Source organism: Bufo bufo, chromosome 3 (assembly GCF_905171765.1).
Source record: "Bufo bufo chromosome 3, aBufBuf1.1, whole genome shotgun sequence".
In the NCBI taxonomy this organism is placed as follows: domain Eukaryota; kingdom Metazoa; phylum Chordata; class Amphibia; order Anura; family Bufonidae; genus Bufo; species Bufo bufo.
This window is the reverse complement of record NC_053391.1, coordinates 666381512-666405271: the sequence shown is the minus strand read 5'-3', so window position 1 is coordinate 666405271 and position 23760 is coordinate 666381512. Positions and strand designations below refer to the sequence as shown.

At 45.1% G+C, this 23760-nt stretch overlaps 1 long non-coding RNA gene across 1 annotated transcript in view; it reads left to right on the top strand.

Moving 5' to 3' along the window:
• The window catches only part of LOC120996439, a 33472-nt gene extending 10892 nt beyond the window's left edge, over positions 1-22580 (top strand). Inside the window, exon 2 of the long non-coding RNA XR_005777779.1 lies at positions 22502-22580. This is a non-coding gene — a long non-coding RNA (uncharacterized LOC120996439). The remainder of the gene's footprint in view (positions 1-22501) is intronic.
• The last annotated feature ends 1180 nt before the right edge of the window (positions 22581-23760 follow it).

Here is a 23760-nt window from a genome sequence, read left to right as displayed (position 1 = left end):
TATCTAGGATGAGACCCACCTTGAGACAATCTATTCCTCATTGGAGTCTAAATATAGTCTTGGAAAGCTTATGTGATTTCCCCCATTTGAGCCAATCAAACAGATTTCTGAAAAATTTCTCTCCTTCAAGGCAGTATTCCTCTTGGCTATAACCACAGCTCGCAGGATAGGAGAAATTCAGGCTTTATCTATTAAAGACCCATACTTAAGGATTTTGGATGATCGCATAATCCTGAAGTTGGATCCAGCCTTCTTACCTAAGGTGGTCTCAACTTTTCATAGGGAACAAGTGCTAACACTCCCTTCATTTTGTGCCTCTCCCAAAAATATACAGGAAAAAAGGTTCCAGTGCCTGGATGTTAGAAGAACGATTCTAGGCTATCTTGACAGAACAAGTACCTGGAGAAAATCAAATAATCTATTCATCCAGTTTGGTGGGAAGAATAAAGGCATGAAAGCTTCAAAACAGACGTTGGCACGGTGGATTAAAGAATCTATTAAAGAAGCGTATAGACGTCAGGAGAAGACCTGTCCTCTAATTTAGGCTTTGATCGGAGGTCCTGATATTGGGCTCTGATCGGAGGTCCTGATATTGGGCTCTGATCGGAGGTCCTGATATTGGGCTCTGATCGGAGGTCCTGATATTGGGCTCTGATCGGAGGTCCTGATATTGGGCTCTGATCAGAGGTCTGAGTTCTGATGAAAAATATTTTTCTTTCTTATTTTCCTCTTCTAAAACCTAGGTGCCTCTTATATACCGTATTTTCAGCTTTATAAGGCCAGCATTCTGTGCTGCTATGGATAGTACCGTACTTTTCGCCCTATAAGACGCACCGGCTCAAAAGACGCACCTAGGTTTTTGGGGAGGAAAATAAGAAAAAAAATATTTTTAACCAAAAGGTGTGCTTTTGGTGGGTTTGGAACTAATGGTGGTCTGTGGATGGCACTATTACTGGGGATCTGTAAAGGACACTGTTATGGGGGGATCTGTGGATGACGGACACTGTTATGCGGGGATCTGTGGATGACGGACACTGTTATGCGGGGATCTGTGGACGACGGACACTGTTATGGGGGATCTGTGGCTGACGGACACTGTTATGGGGGGATCTGTGGATGACGGACACTGTTATGGGGGGATCTGTGGGTGACGGACACTGTTATGGGGGGATCTGTGGATGACGGACACTGTTATGGGGGGATCTGTGGATGACGGACACTGTTATGGGGGGATATGTGGATGACGGACACTGTTATGGGGGGATCTGTGGATGACGGACACTGTTATGGGGGGATCTGTGGATGACGGACACTGTTATGGGGGGATATGTGGATGACGGACACTGTTATCGGGGGGATCTGTGGATGACGGACACTTATGGGGGGGATCTGTGGATGACGGACACTTATGGGGGGGAATCTGTGGCTGGCACTGTTATATATGTGGCATCCACAGACCCCCCACCCCATAACAGTGCCATTCATGTTATCCACAGATTCCCTCCCCCCCCCCCCCCGCCGCCGCCGCCCCCCCCAGTATATAAATATGAAATGTATTATTCAATTAAAAGTTATTAAACATGCCCCCCTCACTCCTAATAGTACCGTATATACTAATAGCTTCTGTACAATGTCGGCAGGCAGGCCAGGCGGCCGGCGCGTCACTCACTGACGTCACGTGCCTGCTTCATTCATAAAGTAGGCGGTGCAGGCACGGGACATCAGGGAGTTACGCTGCCGCCCGCCCGGCCTGCCTGCATTGTACAGAAGCTATTAGGATATACGGTACTATTAGGAGTGAGGGGGGCATGTTTAATAACTTTTAATTGAATAATACATTTTATATTAGCATACCGGAGGGGCGGGGCTATAGTACACAGACTGCACCGCCCCGCCGCAATTGCCGGCCCCCAGCTCCTCCTCCCAGTCCCTCCCCCGCTCGCACATCGCAGCCAGCGATGTTAAACTGGTCAGCATTCGCCCCATAAGACGCAGGGGCATTTCCCTCCCATTTTTTGGGGGGGGAAAAGTGCGTCTTATGGGGCGAAAAATACGGATTAGAGATGCGTGAATTAATACCAATAATTAATTGATCTTTTCCCGCAGGCTCTGGGACCTGTGATGGGGCTCCCCCAGCTGCTTTATTGACAGAGCCAGACATCTACGCCAGCCCTGCCAATCTCGTGTCTGGATCAGGGACTGTTTCTGTGCTGCTACCCAGAAGTGTAGTGACGTACGTGCAGTCGCTGCTCTAGTAACGGAAGCAAAACCTCTGCACCTGCGCCGCTATGCGGAGCAGCCGTGCAACCGCAAGGTGGGAGGGCCGGCTTCGATGTCCAACCCTGACAGCCAAGCGGCGGGGAGCTTCCTCAGCTTCAGGGACGTCCCTTTACAGGTGCCGAAGCCCTCTTGATGACATGAATAAATTCTTACTAAATGATTCGCTTATCTCTAGAAGGTATATTCGTTTTTACCCTTTGGAGCTTTTTTCTTTTTTTTTTCTTCTAATTTCTTTAAAGGCGTATTTCCATCTCAGCATTTGTGGCATATCGCTAAGACACGTCACTAATGTCAGGTACAAGCCCTATAGGACCCACTCCTATCTTCAGAAGAGGGTTCCCAACGTGAAGGGGAGTTCCGAGCGCTAGCCGTCAAATTCTGGCAGTCCCATAGCGGTAAATGGAGAGGTGGCCGCTCTTGCGTGGTTTGTTCACCATTCACTCCTATGGGACTCCAAAAATAATTGGGCACACTTACTTGGCTGTTTTCAGAAGTCCCATAGCAGTGAATGGAGAGGACGCTGCACATGCGCAGCGGGCTCTCCTTCACTTCAGGGGCACCATTCTGGAGGTGGCTCAAACATTTGTGGTGAATCCTAACAATTGATATACCACATATGTTGAGATGGAAAAACCCCTTAAAGGGGTTATCTGAGGCTGGAAATGGCCCCCCATACTGATACTGATTCTACTTACATGGCTCCCCGCGCCGCTCCTGGTTCCCGCACTGCCGCAGCTGCTTCTCCCCGTGCGCGGATAAAAACATCCGGTTTGGGGGGGGGGGGGTGGTGGATGCAGTTGGAGCAGCCAATGGGCAGGTGGTGACGGGGACGAGCCTCACTAGCGTCACCCGCGATGTTAGGGAGGCTCGTTGCTGTCTGCCATTGGCTGCTCCCCTCGACACCCGATGTTTTCATCCACGCACGGGTAGAAGCAGCAGCTGCGGCGGTGCGGGGAGCCAGGTAAGTAGAATCAGTGAGGAGCCCGGGAGTATGGGGGGTCATTTCCAGCCTTGGATAACCCCTTAACATAGGCAGATATTTTTAGACGAATACGTAACTGCAGGTTATTAAAGGGGTTGTCTGTGATTTAAAACAATTGCCAAAGTTCTGGAAACTATAAAAAAATAAAAATAATCCCAAACCTTACAATGTGGCTCCACTCTAGAGCCCAGCTTTTTGTCCGACCATTCTTCCTGCAGCAGTGATGTCATGTTCACTCTAATGTGGCTGCTGCAGTCAAGCTCTGGTCTCAGTGGTTATGTCAAGCTGTTCATGCACACGTGTTTCTGGGCTCTCTTCGATCGAGTGATTGCAGCTCAGGCTGGGAACGTGTAGACAGCGCCATAGAGAAGAACGCTGTAACATGGCGGCTGTATTGTGAGCCAAGGACAGGCGGGATGAGAGTGTAGGAGGATCTGAAAGGAGGTTTTGTCTGTAAAATAGCTTATTCTAGTGAAGTAATGGCGCACACGTATCCCCCGCCACCGCCGTGCTCCAGCTCAAGGCCGTTGCTGAAACCACAGACTGTAACTGTGAAGGGAATGCGAGACAGAAACTGCGGATTCCGTCACCGAGAAAACAGATGTTTCTGAAGACAAAAGGACTTCAGAATTTCCCTTGTAAGCCTGTACGGAGATAAATCGACATTCTGTAAAGAATAATTTCTTATAATGTCTTTTATAGTGAAAAATTATTTAAAAAAATCTGGCTTCCTTTCAAAATTCTTTTTACTTAATTTTAAAGAAGTTCTAAAGATAATGAAGCATATCAGGAACCATATTCGCAATCGCAGTATACAAAGGTTGGGATGCGGCGGCAGCGGCAACATATTTGATTCCAGGTTGGTTGATCTTTAAGGCCGGGAGTCTTAAGGAAGCCATACACATTAGTCTAAAGTTGATCAGAATGGACAATGTCAACCAAAAGCAACGTTCTTCCTGAAATTTTAAGGGGTTTTCCGAGAACTTGCAACTTATGACCTATCCTGGAGGGTCTGACACCTGCGATCCCCGCTGATCAGCTGTTTGAGAAAGCAGTGGTGCTCACAGTAGTGCCGTGGCCTTCTCATATCTTTCCCTAGGCCAAGTGATGTCGCGTTCATCGGTCAAGTGACCTAGGGCAGTGATACCAAGCACAGATGCTATTCAATGTACGGCGCTTTATCCTCCCGCTCTCGCCATCTTCTAATGCGCAGGAGGCTGGGTCTTGCATCCTCCAGGTCATGGTCACCGCTCCCAGATTCTTCCTCTTGCTCCTTGATTGATCCCCTCACCTCTCAACATCTCGTGCAGGTGCACTCCGACTCCTCCAGGGCGCCTGCGCAGTAAAACTGGGTGTACAGCTCCCGGCTTCAGCGCTTCTCTGCCAGACAAGGGGAACAGTGCATATGTGGAAAGTTTGTGAGCATTCAGGATGAACAGAGGATGGGGAGCGTGGGTGCCTCCATTATGGCAGTGGTGCTTGCAGTAGGGATGACCATCAGTTGTAAAGTCTCAGAAAACCATTTTAACAACGAACGATCTATTTAGCCGACAGATAATTGACCATTATTGTTTGAAAAGAGGTCAGCCGCGTTTTGATATTTTTGTCCAATAGTCAGCCGAAAGATGTTTTGTTCAGGCCTCGTGCACACAGTGTCCTGTCCAAAACTGTATCTCCATTCCGCGGCCACGCAAAAATAGGCAAGACAAGAATCGGCATATGTAACATATTGGGGGAAATGCGGGATGCACATGGCCGGTATCCATGTTTTTGTTATACATTGAACTCCCCAGTAACACAGTATGGACTAAAAATGAAACGAGTAAAACCTGTTCGACACATCCGCCCAATGTTGCATTGAAAAAATGATTTTTTTCCAGGGCTGGTCCTCCCAGAGTCCTTCACAAAAGCAATGGACTTCCATAATCTTGGTCTCGGGAATGGTACCCACCATGAAAGTTGTGGGTGTCCAGTGCGGACATCTTACCATAGAGATCAGTGATCTCCATGGAAGGATTGGGTCCATGCTTGTCCAGAAGATTGGTGGGAGTCAGTATATGGCTGGAAAGATCTGCGCCTTCTATTGTATCCGTCCATCCAGTGCATTTCATTGTTGGCCGTCCGTACAGAGTTTCAGAATAGACTTTATCACAGAGAATCGCATCTAGGATAATGATTAATCTCATCCCTCCGTGCACAACCAGACCACGTATACATTATTTATAGCTTAGTTATGTAGGATTACAGCTCTGAATATTTAATGCAGCTCTGCAGAGTTTCTATTACATCAATGGGAACCTGTCACTGTCAATCAGGCACAATGTCATGAAGGGCTAGCTCAGCTGAATGGAATGATACCTTACACTTAGCGCCCTCCATCCCTGTACTGGCCCAAGCCTCTCTCTTTGCGCTCTTGCTCCTCCTACTTCCTCTACCAGCCCCTTCCCCTCTCCTTGTAGATTGACAGGGCTAGGCGAGATGACAACTATGCAGGCACCTGACCCTGTGGTAACTTCTGCCCAGCTGTGAAAATTGTACTTGCACTTTCACTTTGTGCCGGTCATCTAATAACCCTTATCTATAAATTATTAAAAGTCATAAAGACTTATTAAAGCCACATTCTTATCAGTAAGATAAGAATTAAGCTATAACGAGTGTTTAGGAGGTCAGAGATAAGGAGCCGTAGGCGCTGATGGAGGCAGACGTGCAGGCTGTGAGCTCCGGCTGAAAAAAACAGAATCTATTGCCATCCGCACTCGCCTGTCCTCTTCCAGGGCACATCTTCTCATTCCGACCCTTTCCAGCCCAAGTTGGAGCTTCGGGGGCCCTTTTCTGGGCTGTGAGCTGCCTCCGTGAGGTTGCAGCCTGTGCAGCGCGAGAAGCCGCGGCCTTGAGTTCCGGGCGGCGAGTGAACCGAGGCGGCCCTTAAAACCCTCTTACCACTTGGGAACCGATCGGGTCTCTGTGGACCGGCTATCAGGCGGAGATACGATCCCCTGGGCCAAGTGCTGGAGTCTGAACGCCGCTGACCGGAGCCGTACAGAACATTTTATTTCATTGCGGCCCATCTGAGGATCGCTGGGGCCTTGCTGACAGACCTCTCCGCCTGCCCTTGATATACATCAGGGAAAATTATAAGGTGAGGGGAGATACTCGCTCCATTCCAGAGCCCCCTACAGCACCAATAACTACCTGAGTCTCTAAGAAGGGACAGACTACATCTCCCTTCCCACTGCTCTGCAGTGTTATAAGCCAAAGACTTGGCTAGTCACAATACGCCTGTTCTATTTCTCATTAATGCGATTATCTAGTCAACCAATCACATGGCAGTTGCTTCAATGCATTTAGGGGGGTGGTCCTGGTCAAGACAATCTCCTGAACTCCAAACTGAATGTTAGAATGGGAAAGAAAGGTGATTTAAGCAATTTTGAGCGTGGCATGGTTGTTGGTGCCAGACGGGCTGCTCTGAGTATTTCACAATCTGCTCAGTTACTGGGATTTTCACGCACAACCCTTCTAGGGTTTACAAAGAATGGTGTGAAAAGGGAAAAACATCCAGTATGCGGCAGTCCTGTGGGCGAAAATGCCTTGTGGATGCTAGAGGTCAGAGGAGAATGGTCCGACTGATTCAAGCTGATAGAAGAGCAACGTTGACTGAAATAACCACTCGTTACAACCGAGGTATGCAGCAAAGCATTTGTGAAGCCACAACACGCACAACCTTGAGGCGGATGGGCTACAACAGCAGAAGACCCCACCGGGTACCACTCATCTCCACTACAAATAAGAAAAAGAGGCTACAATTTGCACGAGCTCACCAAAATTAGACTGTTGAAGACTGGAAAAATGTTGCCTGGTCTGATGAGTCTCGATTTCTGTTGAGACATTCAAATGGTAGAGTCCGAATTTGGCATAAACAGAATGAGAACATGTATCCATTCTCTGATGGCTACTTCCAGCAGGATAATGCACCATGTCACAAAGCTCGAATCATTTCAAATTGGTTTCTTGAAAAGAGCAGCACGAAATGCCAGCAGAATGCTTGGATGTATAGGGAGAGGTATAAGCAGTAGAAAGAGTGAAGTGCTTATGCCGCTGTACAGAACACTAGTGAGACCTCACTTGGAGTATTGTGCGCAGTACTGGAGGCCATATCTCCAGAAGGATATAGATACTCTAGAGAGAGTTCAGAGAAGAGCTACTAAACTAGTACATGGATTGCAGGATAAAACTTACCAGGAAAGGTTAAAGGACCTTAATATGTATAGCTTGGAAGAAAGAAGAGACAGAGGGGATATGATAGAAACTTTTAAATACATAAAGGGAATCAACTCGGTAAAGGAGGAGAGCATATTTAAAAGAAGAAAAACTACCACAAGAGGACACAGTTTTAAATTAGAGGGGCAAAGGTTTAAAAGTAATATAAGGAAGTATTACTTTACTGAGAGAGTAGTGGATGCATGCAATAGCCTTCCTGCAGAAGTGGTAGCTGCAATACAGTGAAGGGGTTTAAGCATGCATGGGATAGGCATAAGGCCATCCTTCATATAAGATAGGGCCAGGGACTATTCATAGGATTCAGATATATTGGGCAGACTAGATGGGCCAAATGGTTCTTATCTGCCGACACATTCTATGTTTCTATGTTTGAACATGACAATGAGTTCACTGTACTAAAATGGCCCCCACAGTCACCAGATCTCAACCCAATAGAGCATCTTTGGGATGTGGTGGAACGGGAGCTTGGTGCCCTGGATGTGCATCCCTCAAATCTCCATCAACTGCAAGATGCTATCCTATCAATATGGGCCAACATTTCTAAAGAATGCTATCAGCGTAGAATTAAGGCAGTTCTGAAGGGGGTCCAACACCGTATTAGTATGGTGTTCCTAATAATTCTTTAGGTGAGTGTATAATTAATGTGAACCCAGAGGCATTATATTTTTCTCAGTAGGCTTATCATCCTCACTACCTCTATTTTATAGGCCAAGCCTAAATTTTTATTGCTGGACTCCCTCTTATGTGTTAGGGGAGGTCCGAAGACCTCAGCAGCTATTTCATTATAAACTGCTTAAAGAGTCTCCGGCTCAATGTTTGTGGATCCCTAACCCGGATCTTCTGGATATGGGTTCTTCTCCATGTAATACTGCTGCTATCTAAAAAATAATAATAATAATATACAATACAGACCAAAAGTTTGGACACACCTTCTCATTCCAAGAGTTTTCTTTATTTTCATGACTATGAAGGCATCAAAACTATGAAGTAACACATGTGGAATTATATACATAACAAACAAGTGTGAAACAACTGAAAATATGTCATATTCTAGGTTCTTCAAAGTAGCCACCTTTTGCTTTGATTACTGCTTTGCACACTCTTGATGAGCTTCAAGAGGTAGTCCCCTGAAATGGTCTTCCAACAGTCTTGAAGGAGTTCCCAGAGATGCTTAGCACTTGTTGGCCCTTTTGCCTTCACTCTGCGGTCCAGCTCACCCCAAACCATCTCGATTTGGGTTCAGGTCCGGTGACTGTGGAGGCCAGGTCATCTGGCGCAGCACCCCATCACTCTCCTTCATGGTCGAATAGCCCTTACTTTCAAAGTTTTCCCAATTTTTCGGCTGACTGACTGACCTTCATTTCTTAAAGTAATGATGGCCACTCGTTTTTCTTTACTTAGCTGCTTTTTTCTTGCCATAATACAAATTCTAACAGTCTATTCAGTAGGACTATCAGCTGTGTATCCACCTGACTTCTCCTCAACGCAACTGATGGTCCCAACCCCATTTATAAGGCAAGAAATCCCACTTATTAAACCTGACAGGGCACACCTGTGAAGTGAAAACCATTTCAGGGGACTACCAGTTGAAGCTCATCAAGAGAATGCCAAGAGTGTGCAAAGCAGTAATCAAAGCAAAAGGTGGCTACTTTGAAGAACCTAGAATGACATATTTTTGGTTGTTTCACACTTGTTTGTTATGTATATAATTCCACATGTGTTAATTCATAGTTTTGATGCCTTCAGTGTGAATCTACAATTTTCATAGTCATGAAAATAAAGAAAACTCTTTGAATGAGAAGGTGTGTCCAAACTTTTGGTCTGTACTGTATATATATTATGTGTGTGACACGGCAACCTGCTATAATCATTCCTTCACTCAGTGTATGCACATCGCCTCCCGCAATGGTGAAATACGGGCAACCTACAGCTAAGGACTCTGTCTCAACTTCTAAAATCTCTCAAACTAAGCGAAATATGGAAAAGTTTATCACTAAGTCACAAATAAAATTAATTATATCACCACACTGGATAAATCTGTGGCGATATCTGATTACACCCAAATAATTATCAGATTCGTTTTGTAAACTGGGATTACTTTAAAACATAACATTTACTAAATCATTTAAAATAATGGTTTCTGTAAGGTGATGGACAACAACAATATCTCCAATATACCACTTCAAATGCATGAAAAAAGGATGGATCTTACCCCATTCTGTGGGATCCACATTCAATGGAGAAATTTCCTGGTCTTGGATAGTACCAGGAACCGGTGTGACCAGGGTGCTTGCGTCCGTATTGGCACTGCAGATAACTCCTAATAGGCCCTATTCTGCCTTTCCTGCCTCATTAGGGGTCAGGGGCTACAAGCAGCGCCTACCTATCACACATGGAGCACCCGCCCCGACAGGGGCGACCCCACACCGAACCTTTCCCTCAGTATGGGTCTAGTGTTCTATATGGCCCTAATTACAAAGCCCTACATGCCATGTTTCTGTCTTTCCTTTGAGACATCATCAGGGGACTTCACACATGTATTCAAGGGCAGCTGGAAATAAAATCTCAAACATACACTAAATACAGGTCACATATATTACCGAGTACCGCATATGAGATGATCATCAGCAGGCTCAGGTTACTTACTAAAGATCAAGGTGGTTTTGGCCTCGTGTCTTCACTCAGGATATTCAGTTGTTCCTATCCATGCTGTACAATGGGAAGTGTCCCATGACAGCCAGTGTCTCACCACAAACAGCAATGATTTGGGTGAGCACTCAACAGTTGTTATCCTCATCCTTATATACCTCACCTTCCGGTTAATGTACGCCCCCCCTAATTACCTACCTCACCTGTCCGTATCCATTGTGGTGCATGTTGCTGCAAATGGAACGCACGCCGCTCGCATGCGTTCCACCGGACCGGAAGTTGTAATCACATGGGTCGGGCTGACCGGAAGTGACGTAAAGACCTGCATCTAAGCGTCGCTGGTAACATAGCAACCTCCAGACGCACGGCCAGTTCCCAGGCATATGATAATTTGCCTGCTCTTTTCTATATGCACAATCGCAAACCAGATTTATTAGGCAGGATTGCCAAACTCGATCTCCCACTCTTCACAGCCATTACCAAATAGGCCTGGGGGACATACGATATCAGAATTCCATCTGGAAGGGGAGCAAGTGGATCCATATTCATACCGAATCGGCCATCACATCTCACATTTTTATTATGAGCGATGATGTTTCCACTCTATCCCAGTAGATCTTCAGTATTCTGGTCAGATCATCCATTACATCTCACATGCCCATCACTATGGATGAGCTACTGTGAGTGGGAGGGAGATTTGAACCAGAACGAGATAGGCCTCCATTTTACATCAGAATGCGATCCATCTAAACTCCGCTTTCTGGATATTTGCGTCAGTATAAACGGGATGGGCTGCCTGGAGACATCTATCGGAAACCAACCTCCACAAATTCACTCCTGAGATGGGAAAGTAGCCATCCATATCCCCTCAGGAAGGGAATACAGAGAGGGCAATACCTACGTCTAAGGAGGAATTGCTCCAGGCGCTCTGAGTTCATTAAACAGGCTGATGACCTCAAAACCCGCTTTTTAGATCGTGGATACCCAGGAGGTGTACTCACCCCAGCGTACCAAATGGCCCTAAACAAGGACAGGGGGTCTTTATTGGCCCCAAAAATTGATATCCCCAGGAGTAGTGGGGCCAGTGAAAACAGTGAAATCCGACTCATTAGCACATACAATGGCTGTTCCTCGGCAATAAGAGATATTATATCAAGACATTGGCATGTGCTCCAGATGGACCCGGACATTTGCAAGGTCATAAAGGGGCACCCCAGCATCACGTACAGACGTGGTAAAAGCATCCGTGATATGATGGTGCATAGCCACTATACACCAGTGCCTCATAAAAAAACATGGCTTGAGAGAGGCATCAGTGGTAATTTCAGGTGCGGAGGATGTGTGGCGTGCCCCTTTATGGCCAAGGCAAAGTCATTTAGGAGCAATAACACTGGCAAAATGTATACAGTTAATGATATGATTAACTGTAAAAGCATGGGATTGGTGTATAAAATTACATGCAAATGTGGAAAGGAATATGTGGGGAAGACAGGGAGAGAACTGAGGAGAAGGATAGGGGAACACGTGAGCGACATCAGAAATGGCAGAGATACGTCGGTGGCACGACACGTGAATACTGAACATGGTAGGCCTGATTGTCTCTCCTTTATGGGGATCGAAAAAATCAAGCCAGGAATAAGAAGGGGCGACTTTGATAGAAGGATCCTTCAATGTGAAGCAAAATGGATCTTCTATTTGAAGACAGTTCACCCTTTTGGCCTAAACGAACAACAAAATTACTGCTGCTTTATATGAATAATCCTGACTCCCAGGAGCGGTTTAGTGTTGTAAAATGGCCAGATCTCCCTCCCACTCACAGTAGCTCATCCATAGTGATGGGCATGTGAGATGTAATGGATGATCTGACCAGAATACTGAAGATCTACTGGGATAGAGTGGAAACATCATCGCTCATAATAAAAATGTGAGATGTGATGGCCGATTCGGTATGAATATGGATCCACTTGCTCCCCTTCCAGATGGAATTCTGATATCGTATGTCCCCCAGGCCTATTTGGTAATGGCTGTGAAGAGTGGGAGATCGAGTTTGGCAATCCTGCCTAATAAATCTGGTTTGCGATTGTGCATATAGAAAAGAGCAGGCAAATTATCATATGCCTGGGAACTGGCCGTGCGTCTGGAGGTTGCTATGTTACCAGCGACGCTTAGATGCTGGTCTTTACGTCACTTCCGGTCAGCCCGACCCATGTGATTACAACTTCCGGTCCGGTGGAACGCATGCGAGCGGCGTGCGTTCCATTTGCAGCAACATGCACCACAATGGATACGGACAGGTGAGGTAGGTAATTAGGGGGGGCGTACATTAACCGGAAGGTGAGGTATATAAGGATGAGGATAACAACTGTTGAGTGCTCACCCAAATCATTGCTGTTTGTGGTGAGACACTGGCTGTCATGGGACACTTCCCATTGTACAGCATGGATAGGAACAACTGAATATCCTGAGTGAAGACACGAGGCCAAAACCACCTTGATCTTTAGTAAGTAACCTGAGCCTGCTGATGATCATCTCATATGCGGTACTCGGTAATATATGTGACCTGTATTTAGTGTATGTTTGAGATTTTATTTCCAGCTGCCCTTGAATACATGTGTGAAGTCCCCTGATGATGTCTCAAAGGAAAGACAGAAACATGGCATGTAGGGCTTTGTAATTAGGGCCATATAGAACACTAGACCCATACTGAGGGAAAGGTTCGGTGTGGGGTCGCCCCTGTCGGGGCGGGTGCTCCATGTGTGATAGGTAGGCGCTGCTTGTAGCCCCTGACCCCTAATGAGGCAGGAAAGGCAGAATAGGGCCTATTAGGAGTTATCTGCAGTGCCAATACGGACGCAAGCACCCTGGTCACACCGGTTCCTGGTACTATTCAAGACCAGGAAATTTCTCCATTGAATGTGGATCCCACAGAATGGGGTAAGATCCATCCTTTTTTTCATGCATTTGAAGTGGTATATTGGAGATATTGTTGTTGTCCATCACCTTACAGAAACCATTATTTTAAATGATTTAGTAAATGTTATGTTTTAAAGTAATCCCAGTTTACAAAACGAATCTGATTATCACTAAGTCACCTAGGGGTTTTGACACCCCTTCATCAGGGACTTCACAAGCAGACAAAGATACAGTACTTCCTGTAGAAGATCATATATCCTCCCAATCTGATCAACCTCTGTCCAGGACTTTCTTTCAACAAACACTCACTAAAGCATTATCTTCTTTGGCGCAAGACCTTCAGGAGATCAAACAAGACCTCAGACAAATAGGCCATCGGGTAGACACACTACTAAAGAAGTGGCTACTCCTTTCCATTCTTGCCAAGACCAACTAAATCTGCTCTACACTCATGTGGAAGATCTGGATAATCGTAACCGTCGTAAAAATCTAAGACTCCATGGTCTTCCTAAAACTTATGCCTCAGAATCATTGCTAGAACCGTTAAACAACTGGCTATTAATCTACTAGGGGATCACTACCCCCTTTCTATTTAAATTGAGAGAGCACACAGGGCCTTACGCCCACGTCCAGAACCCTCAAATCCTCCAAGAGACGTAATTTGCTGATTCCTTGATTTCAGAGTCAAAGAAGACCTTTTGAAGAAGGCCAGGGATACACTACAATGGGACTTTGAAGGTCACAAACTGACTTTCTTCCAGGATTTAGCTCCCATTACCCTTTATAAAAGAAGACGACTAAATCCTCTGACGGATCTTCTACGCTCAAAGAAAATCCTTTATCGTTGGCTATTTCCTTTTGGACTTGCTACTACAATAGACTGAAAATGGTTCCTAATACGCAGACATGAAGATCTAATGGAGCTCCGGACAGCACTTGGGGACCCTATGATTTCAATTGAGGACTGGGCAACGGTTCAGGATCTAGCTGCTTTAACAGTATTACCATCCCTGTCCCTTTGGTCTGTAGTGCAAACGAGTAGGAACGGGAGAACTAAGAGAAGAGTTAGACAGAGCTCTTCAAAGAATCTAAATGCTGACAGTACCTGAATAAGTATCCTTACTAATGCACCGTCCGATCTGTCTCTCTCCACGGTTCTCTTTTTAGAGAGTTATAACTACAATGTGTATTTTTGGGCTTTTCTTTTATTGTTAAATGCCTGTCGTTTCATCTTTTATGAAAACTGTGAAGGTAGGGCTGTGACCCTATATATATACCTGTGTATACTTGATACACTAGTGTCTTACACTATAATTATTTAGATTTTCAACTAATTTCACATTTGCTGGAGATGTGTATCCTTCCCTCCTATATTACTAGCGTCCTTTAAAAGTTTGGACGCATGTCGATCTACAGGAAAACTACTGAAGAGTGTTTGGAGGGGAGTTGGATGGGCAGCTCTGGCATATCGCGGTCACTGGTATTGTTCTTTAGTTATCGTGCTTCTACGCACGTTACAATGTTTATTACAGTCAGGTCCATAAATATTGGGACATCGACACAATTCTAACATTTTTGGCTCTATACACCACCACAATGGATTTGAAATGAAATGAAACAAACAAGATGTGCTTTACCTGCAGACTGTCAGCTTTAATTTGAGGGTATTTACATCCAAATCAGGTGAACGGTGTAAGAGTTACAACAGTTTGCATATGTGCCTCCCACTTGTTAAGAGACCAAAAGTAATGGGACATAAAAATAATAATCATAAATCAAACTTTCACTTTTTAATACTTGGTTGCAAATCCTTTGCAGTGAATTACAGCCTGAAGTCTGGAAGGCATAGACATCACCAGACGCTGGGTTTCATCCCTGGTGATGCTCTGCCAGGCCTCTACTGCGACTGTCTTCAGTTCCTGCTTGTTCTGGGGCATTTTCCCTTCAGTTTTGTCTTCAGCAAGTGAAATACATGCTTAATCGGATTCAGGTGAGGTGATTGACTTAGCCATTGCATAAAATTCCACTTCTTTCCCTTAAAAAACTCTTTGGTTGCTTTTGCAGTATGCTTTGGGTCATTGTCCATCTGCACTGTGAAGCGCCGTCCAATGAGTTCTGAAGCATTTGGCTGAATATGAGCAGATAATGTTGCCCAAAACACTTCAGAATTCATCCTGCTGCTTTTGTCAGCAGTCACATCATCAATAAATACAAGAGAACCAGTTCCATTGGCAGCCATACATGCCCACGCCATGACACTACCACCACCATGCTTCACTTATGAGGTGGTATGCTTAGGGTCATGAGCAGTTCCTTTCCTTCTCCATACTCTTCTCTTCCCATCTCTCTGGTACAAGTTGATCTTGGTCTCATCTGTCCATAGGATGTTGTTCCAGAACTGTGAAGGCTTTTTTAGATGTCGTTTGGCAAACTCTAATCTGGCCTTCCTGTTTTTGAGGCTCACCAATGGTTTACATCTTGTAGTGAACCCCCTTCACTCTGGTGAAGTCTTCTCTTGATTGTTGACTTTGACACACATACACCTATCTCCTGGAGAGTGTTCTTGATCTGGCCAACTGTTGTGAAGGGTGTTTTCTTCACCAGGGAAATAATTCTTCGGTCATCCACCATAGTTGTTTTCCGTGGTCTTCCGGGTCTTTTGGTGTTGCTGAGCTCACCGGTGCGTTCCTTCTTTTTAAGAATGTTCCATACAGTTGTTTTGGCCACGTCTAATATTTTTGCTATCTCTCTGATGGGTTTGTTTTGTTTTTTTCAGCCTAATGATGGCTTGCTTCACTGATAGTGACAGCTCTTTGGATCTCATGTTGAGAGGTGATAGCAACAGATTCCAAATGCAAATAGCAGACTGGAAATGAACTCTGGACCTTTTTATTTGCTCATTGTAATTGGGATAATGAGGGAATAACACACACCTGGCCATGGAGCAGCTAAGAAGCCAATTGTCCCATTATTTTTGGTCCCTTAACAAGTGGGAGGCACATATGGAAACTGTTGTAATTCCTACACCGTTCACCTGATTTGGATGTAAATACCCTCAAATTAAAGCTGACAGTCTGCAGTTAAAGCACATCTTCTTTGTTTCACTTCAAATCCATTGTGGTGGTGTATAGAGCCAAAAATTTTAGAATTGTGTCGATGTTTACTATTGTCTTAAGGATCACATTGTTCTATTAACCAGTAACAGTATTGTTTATTATCGCATCATTATAGATTGTACAAACCACAAGAGCGCTGAATGTTCTCTTTTATATTCAATGTAATGTTCGAACAGCATCTCATTGATTGTTATTTTGACATTGATTTGTATTGAAAAACCGAATAAAAATCTGAAAGTAAAAAAAAACAAAACACAAATGCTACTAGAGAATCTCAAGGCTGTACAGAGAAAGGGGCTATTTTTTTTTAATAAAGACCAAATGAAAAAGGTATTTTAGCACAAAACTAATACAATGCAAAAATTTAAGTAAAAAAACAATTTCCCCCGAAGGTGTGCATACCCTTTAAAGTTCTCATTCTGTCCCAGAATGCAAATACAAACTTAAAGGGTTTCTGTCACCCCACTTAAGTGATTTTTTTTTTTTTTGGGCTAGTTAAATTAGTTATATAGCGATATATTAAAATATAATAGTGTTCCTTACTTTGATCCAGCAGTTTAGTCAAAAAACGAAGTTTTATCATATGCAAATCCGGTCTCTACCAGCAAGTAGGGCGTCTACTTGCTGGTAGCTGCTGCAGAAATCCACCCCCTCCTCTTGTTGATTGACAGGGCCAGCCGGGATCTCCTCCTCCGGCCAGCCCTGTCGGCATTTCAAATAGAAGACGTCATCGCATTGCATATGATAAAACTTCGTTTTTTGACTAAACTGCTGGATCAAAGTAAGGAACACTATTATATTTTAATATATCGCTATATAACTAATTTAACTAGCCCAAAAAAAAAAAAATCACTTTAGTGGGGTGACAGAAACCCTTTAACTCCTATCCACAAGAGATGCCTGGCCGTGGTTTTCACCCCAGCAAGATCACATATCCATTCAGCTGAGCATGCATGTGTATGGTGGGACTGAGAGGAATAACTGTCAGTGTATAGCCATCTGAAGTGTATGACGGGTAACGGAGCACTCCCATCATCCTCCTGCTAGCAGTCCTTATTATGGATGACAAATGTTAGAAAGTAAACAGACTGACATGGTGTGACTGCTGTTCCTCTTATAAAACCCTCAGGCACCGGGTGGCGTCTCATTATCCAGACTACATACAGATATTTGCATCTTTTATGACTGCAGCAGCCATATCAGAGCACCAGAGACCACTGTCGTTCATGTTAATGTGATAAACAAAATTTTTTCAAAAATAGGACAGACTGCATCCACCTGTAGAGCCCCAACAGGTAGACACATTAAGGCCCCTTTCACACGAGTCCCATGCATCCGACTCGCAGCGTGTGTCATAGAAAGCACCCGTCCTGACCTCCCAGCACGGCCGGGGTCGCTTAGCACAGTATTGATTTATGATGCTATGTAACCCTTACAGTTCTGGAATGTATTGGATTACACTGACAGCATTATGTCAGTGTTATCCAATACACTCCATAACTCTAAGGTTTATATAGAATTATAAATCAATATAATGCTATGGACCCCGACCGTGTTGGGAGTTCAGGACGGGAGCTGCCTCATACTCGCGCTGTGAGTCCGGAGCTTGACACTCACTCGTGTGAAAAGGGCCTAATAGGGTATTTCAGTAATATTTTATCATTTATATCCCGATTGGGAAAAACTGTTAGATTAGGGGGATCCGCAATAGATCATGAGAACGGGTGTCCTGTGTCCACTGTTTAAATGGAATGGTGGTCGAGCATTCTCACAGCCATTCCATTCAAACTGTATGAGACTGCGGGAGTGAGCTGAATGGTGTACTCCGTTATCTTCAGCAGTCCCATAGAGATGAATGGAAAAGAATGCATGCTCAACTGTGGCACCGTTTATACTGTTCGCCCCTGTCGTGATCATTATACACTGCTCAAAAAAATAAAGGGAACACAAAAATAACACATCCTAGATCTGAATTAATTAAATATTCTTCTGAAATACTTTGTTCTTTACATAGTTGAATGTGCTGACAACAAAATCACACAAAAATAAAAAAATGGAAATCAAATTTTTCAACCCATGGAGGTCTGGATTTGGAGTCACACTCAAGCATTAGGAGGAACCCAGGGCCAACCGCACCAGCATATGGTCTCACAAGGGGTCTGAGGATCTCATCTCGGTACCTAATGGCAGTCAGGCTACCTCAGGCGAGCACATGGAGGGCTGTGCGGCCCTCCAAAGAAATGCCACCCCACACCATTACTGACCCAATGCCAAACCGGTCATGCTGGAGGATGTTGCAGGCAGCAGAACGTTCTCCACAGCGTCTCCAGACTCTGTCTCGTCTGTCACATGTGCTCAGTGTGAACCTGCTTTCATCTGTGAAGAGCACAGGGCGCCAGTGGCAAATTTGCCAATCTTGGTGTTCTCTGGCAAATGCCAAACGTCCTGCACGGTGTTGGGCTGTAAGCACAACCCCCACCTGTGGAGGTCGGGCCCTCATATCACCCTCATGGAGTCTGTTTTTGACCGTTTGAGCAGACACATGCACATTTGTGGCCTGCTGGAGGTCATTTTGCAGGGCTCTGGCAGTGTTCCTCCTTGCACAAAGGAGGTAGCGGTCCTGCTGCTGGGTTGTTGCCCTCCTACGGCCTCCTTCACGTCTCCTGATGTACTGGCCTGTCTCCTGGTAGCGCCGCCATGCTCTGGACATTACGCTGACAGACACAGCAAACCTTCTTGCCACAGCTCGCATTGATGTGCCATCCTGGATGAGCTGCACTACCTGAGCCACTTGTGTGGGTTGTAGACTCTGTCTCATGCTACCACTAGAGTGAAAGCACCGCCAGCATTCAAAAGTGACCAAAACATCAGCCAGGAAGCATAGGAACTGAGAAGTGGTCTGTGGTCCCCACCTGCAGAACCACTCTTTTATTGGGGGTGTCTTGCTAATTGCCTATAATTTCCACCTGTTGTCTATCCCATTTGCACAAAAGCATGTGAAATTGATTGTCACTCAGTGTTGCTTCCTAAGTGTACAGTTTGATTTCACAGAAGTGTGATTGACTTGGAGTGTCACGAATGGTGCAACAGAAAACTAGAAGACACAAATGAAGATCCGACTGACTTGATCCAAAACTAAGGAACCAACGGGTAAGCCCTGTAACAACGCTAGCTCTCTCCCTAACTGCTCAGCCTATGCAAAAATCTCAATGGTAGAAATTTGCATACCCTCGTTCCTCGACTGTATAACACCTGAACACCCTATAATAGTGAGGGGACACGACCACCGTCTCCCTACACTTAATACGGAGGGAGTCAAGCAAACAGGAAAACACAGATAAATGAACAGACTTATCTGTAGAAGCATCAGTTGTAGCATCCAGCATGCACACACTCCAGGAAGTTGTATAAACCGCAAAGTGATGCAGTATGGGAGGGGATTTAAAGGGATGCAATCAGTGCAACTAGATGACAGCTGAGAGAGGGAAACGAGATGACAAAACAAAAGAACCTCAAGCAGGAGGTTCTAAAGAACGTCTGTCAGAGCTTCACAGATGTCTGGTGGTGACATGGAGTTACATTGTGTTGTTTAAGTGTTCCCTTTATTTTTTTGAGCAGTGTATTATTGCTACAGGAATGCCTCTTTAAAGTGCAGTGTATATCTAGCCATAAAGGGAAAGTTAAGTTTCTGTCACGGCTGAGGGTGGGGGAAACCCTCAGCCGTGCGGTGTTAAAGATAAGGGTCGCTGCTAGGCCAGGACGACAGGATCAGGGAGCAGGTCACCTCCTAACGCGTCCCTAATTCTGACCCTGACTCCTAACTGTATGAGCCGACCCTGATGGTAGGAGGGCTCATACTCCGGAACTTAGGGTCCCTACTAGCCCTCAGGATAGCCCTGTACTAGGAGCAGGGTAAGACGACCTGTTCCTCCTAGATGCGGACGAACAGAAGTCTCGCTGGCCAAGCTGCACAGGAAAGGGGAAACATAAACAGCATATGGTAATTACAGGTAGTCAAACCAGTACCACAGCTACCTGCCACAGACACACAGCCTGGAACCCATGCATAAGTGCTGCAGTCCACAACAACATAAACGGACACAGCACACACCACACATCACACAGGAAGCCAGGACCATAAGCTGCAAACAACATAAAGACACCACAAGACATAGCATAACATCAGAACATCTATGCGTAGACATACTTATGACCACAAGGGTGGCCCTCACTGGACAGGTGGAATAATACCAGGTGGATGACTCCAGCAAACAGCATGGCTGGAGTACCCCCCAGCTACTGGCATCCAGCAGGAGCTAAATAGCCCCAAGTAGCCACACCCAGTGTTCTCACGACACTAGGAAGGGAGTTAACCCTTCCTACACCAGGCAAGGAACGGAAACCACTTAAAGGGAAAAACACCCATAAACCACACAGACAAAAGGCACACCTACATAGACAGGTTGCCAGGAGCAACCGCATGCACTTCACAGCAAGCTGCCTAGCAACAGCTCAGGCTGCTATGCTGGGAACCAAATCATGTTGCCAGCGGCAACCACAAGTGAGGCAAGATACTAGCAGCCCTCACCATGTGGTTGACAAGAAAACCAAAACCGCAGGCAACTGCATGTGGGTCCAGGAGTCACAACCATGACCATGGTCGTTACAGTTTCTCCTCCAACCACAGAAGGGACAAGATGGGCATGGATTTTATATCTCCTAACACACTTGGCCACACAACGTTCCGAACCATCCTCCAGCATTCTAATTCATAATGCTTACTCCCCATTTTTTTCAGCCTCCCCTCCTCTCTTGCACATTTAGTTCCCAATGGGAACCTGCATGCTACTCAACCATGTATAATTAAATATATATCTTATAGAAGCAGTTCCATTCGGCTTCTCCAGCTCCCCTATCAGCTCAGTCTTGTCCTGCTTTCGCTGGCACCCAAACTGCAACCCACCCACTCTTCTGTCTACCTCTCTTCCTTCTACCTACAACAACAAAAAATAAAAACTTAATTAGTTTTCTATCTAAACCCTTTTTTTTGTTATATTGGCTTGTAATCAAGCGTGGCCACCATTAAAACCCATGTCGGTTGTCATCTGGATTTTTAAAAGCCTAAAATGATAAATTGAGCAGTTTATGCAATGAAGTCTACTTATTTCCAATACTGCTCTTTAGATTGGTCATTCATAGAACCTGGATGGTCACCCACGAGGGAACTGTAATGGTGCCTTTTTGTTTGTCACCCAGCTGCAGATGTAACTTGAGGGAGGAGGACAGCTCAATCACATCTATGTGCTGGTATATTTTTTTCTATTACATGGATATACCCAGATTAGGGCAGGTTCACATCAGCATTATGGATTTCGTTATTGTTTTCCGTTATAACATGGTTGAAACTGAAAATAATGGAATCCATAAGACGCCTTTAAGAGGCATTCCGTTTTGATCCCCCCCCTCTATGGGCAGCATTATTCAAGAGTCCAGTCCTGCATAACATAAACCAGGACGGATCCGTTATGCTGCCCATAGACTTGTATTACGACGGAATGCAAAACGGAAGCCTTTAAAAGGCATTTCGTTTTGCTTTCCGTCATAATAGAAGTCTATGGGACTGCCGACGGTACTTTTGTTTTCGTCTTGCATAACGGGAACCAGACGGATCTGTTATGATTCTCATAGACTTCTATTATGACAGATCAAAATGGAATGCCTCTTAAAGGCTTCCGTTTTGACTTCCGTCTTATGGATTCCTTTTATTTTCCGGAAAACAACAACGGAATCCATAACGCTGATGTGAACTTACCCTTACTTAGGTTACGTTCTTGTGGAGGTATCTATGATGTCTCTCCACAACCCTGGACACCTCCGTCTGGTTGGCTCGATGACTGGGGCAAAAAATAAAAAGTGTGGAATTGAGACTTCAGCCCTATTCCATTTAGATGAGGTGGGTCATCAGAAATGGGGAATCGGTCTTTTTATATGAATGGTGGGGCAAGATGTGGCCACCTGTAAGCGTTCATGTAACACCTATCTGTTCAGTATCCTGGTGATCTGATTACACACTTTCCTTCTGGGATTCGCATCCCCACCTATCCCTTGGTTGAACTTGATGGACTTATGTCTTTTTTCAACCGTATTAACTATGCATCGCACTTTCCTACTGCGTACTGAACAAGTACAGTTATCGGTGACCGTTCCTGCGCTCATCTGATGGCACATATGGGACTTGTTGACCACATCCATTATTAATTCTATGCTTCTTCTCCCTTTCCAGATCTCCGGCTCGTCTGCCGAATATTACGGCTGATACACCTTACTGGTCTACAGCGAGACATCCTCGAGGATCCCACCACTAAAATGAGACAATTGAAAGGCAAGCCGAAGAAGGAGTCTTCCAGGGATAAGAAGGAGAGAAAACAAGCCATGCAGGAGGCCCGTCAGCAGATCACCACCATAGTGCTTCCCACACTCGCCGTTGTGGTGGCATTAATTGTGGTGTTTGTCTACGTGGCGACCCGTCCAAACACAATCGAGTGATGCAGATTCCCATCGGTGTGGGTACAAAACGCTTTGTGCCAATAGAACCAAATGCAACTTTTTCTACGTTGACCGTTTATAAGGAGGAACCGCTCGTCATCCAGTGTTTTTACCTGTCCTCTTTTTGAATGTAAAAACAAAAACATTTGGGAAACAGAAAAAAGTGCCATAATTTTTATGTAAAAAAAAATCCCTTGTGCCTTTCTACAAATGATTCTTAAATATACCAGCTGAAAAAATTGGTGTAGTTAATAAATCGGGGGGTCGGGCTTTCTTCATTCAGATTATCAGCAATGTTGCTATATTCTGTATCCGCTGCCAAAGGACTCGATATGTGACGTCTGTGTAATATATTGTACCCTATATCTCTATTTATTTTTGGAATGAAGGATGGAACGTCTCTTGCCTCCGCTTGTGCATTTTATATAATGTATAAAAGTTTTAAGCTTTTTGCTGTTGTAACTGTTTCCATGTGCCAAGATGGCACCAGCTGTATTATAGACTGTTGTATTGTCAGCAGGTACTTTACTGTATTTTATGTGCATCATATAGCAGAAGGCTTCGAGGTTCAGGCAGGAGGAGTCTTCCAGGGATAAGAAGGAGAGAAAACAAGCCATGCAGGAGGCCCGTCAGCAGATCACCACCATAGTGCTTCCCACACTCGCCGTTGTGGTGGCATTAATTGTGGTGTTTGTCTACGTGGCGACCCGTCCAAACACAATCGAGTGATGCAGGTCTCCTCTACTACCACAAGTTAATAGGCACAAGGCAGAAAACTGCATAATCGAACAAAAGGTCAGCCATGATGGCTGGACTGGGCTGATAAAGGCGCCCAGACAGAGCTCTCTCTCCTCGCTGATGGGCTCACAGACTTTCTATTGAGCAGTGAGGAGAGACAGCGATCTGCGTGAGCACTCCTCTTTGTTTTAGCGATCAGCTGGGTCTCTGCTCTCTGACCCCCACCAAACAAAACCTTTGATAAAACTTTTGCTATGT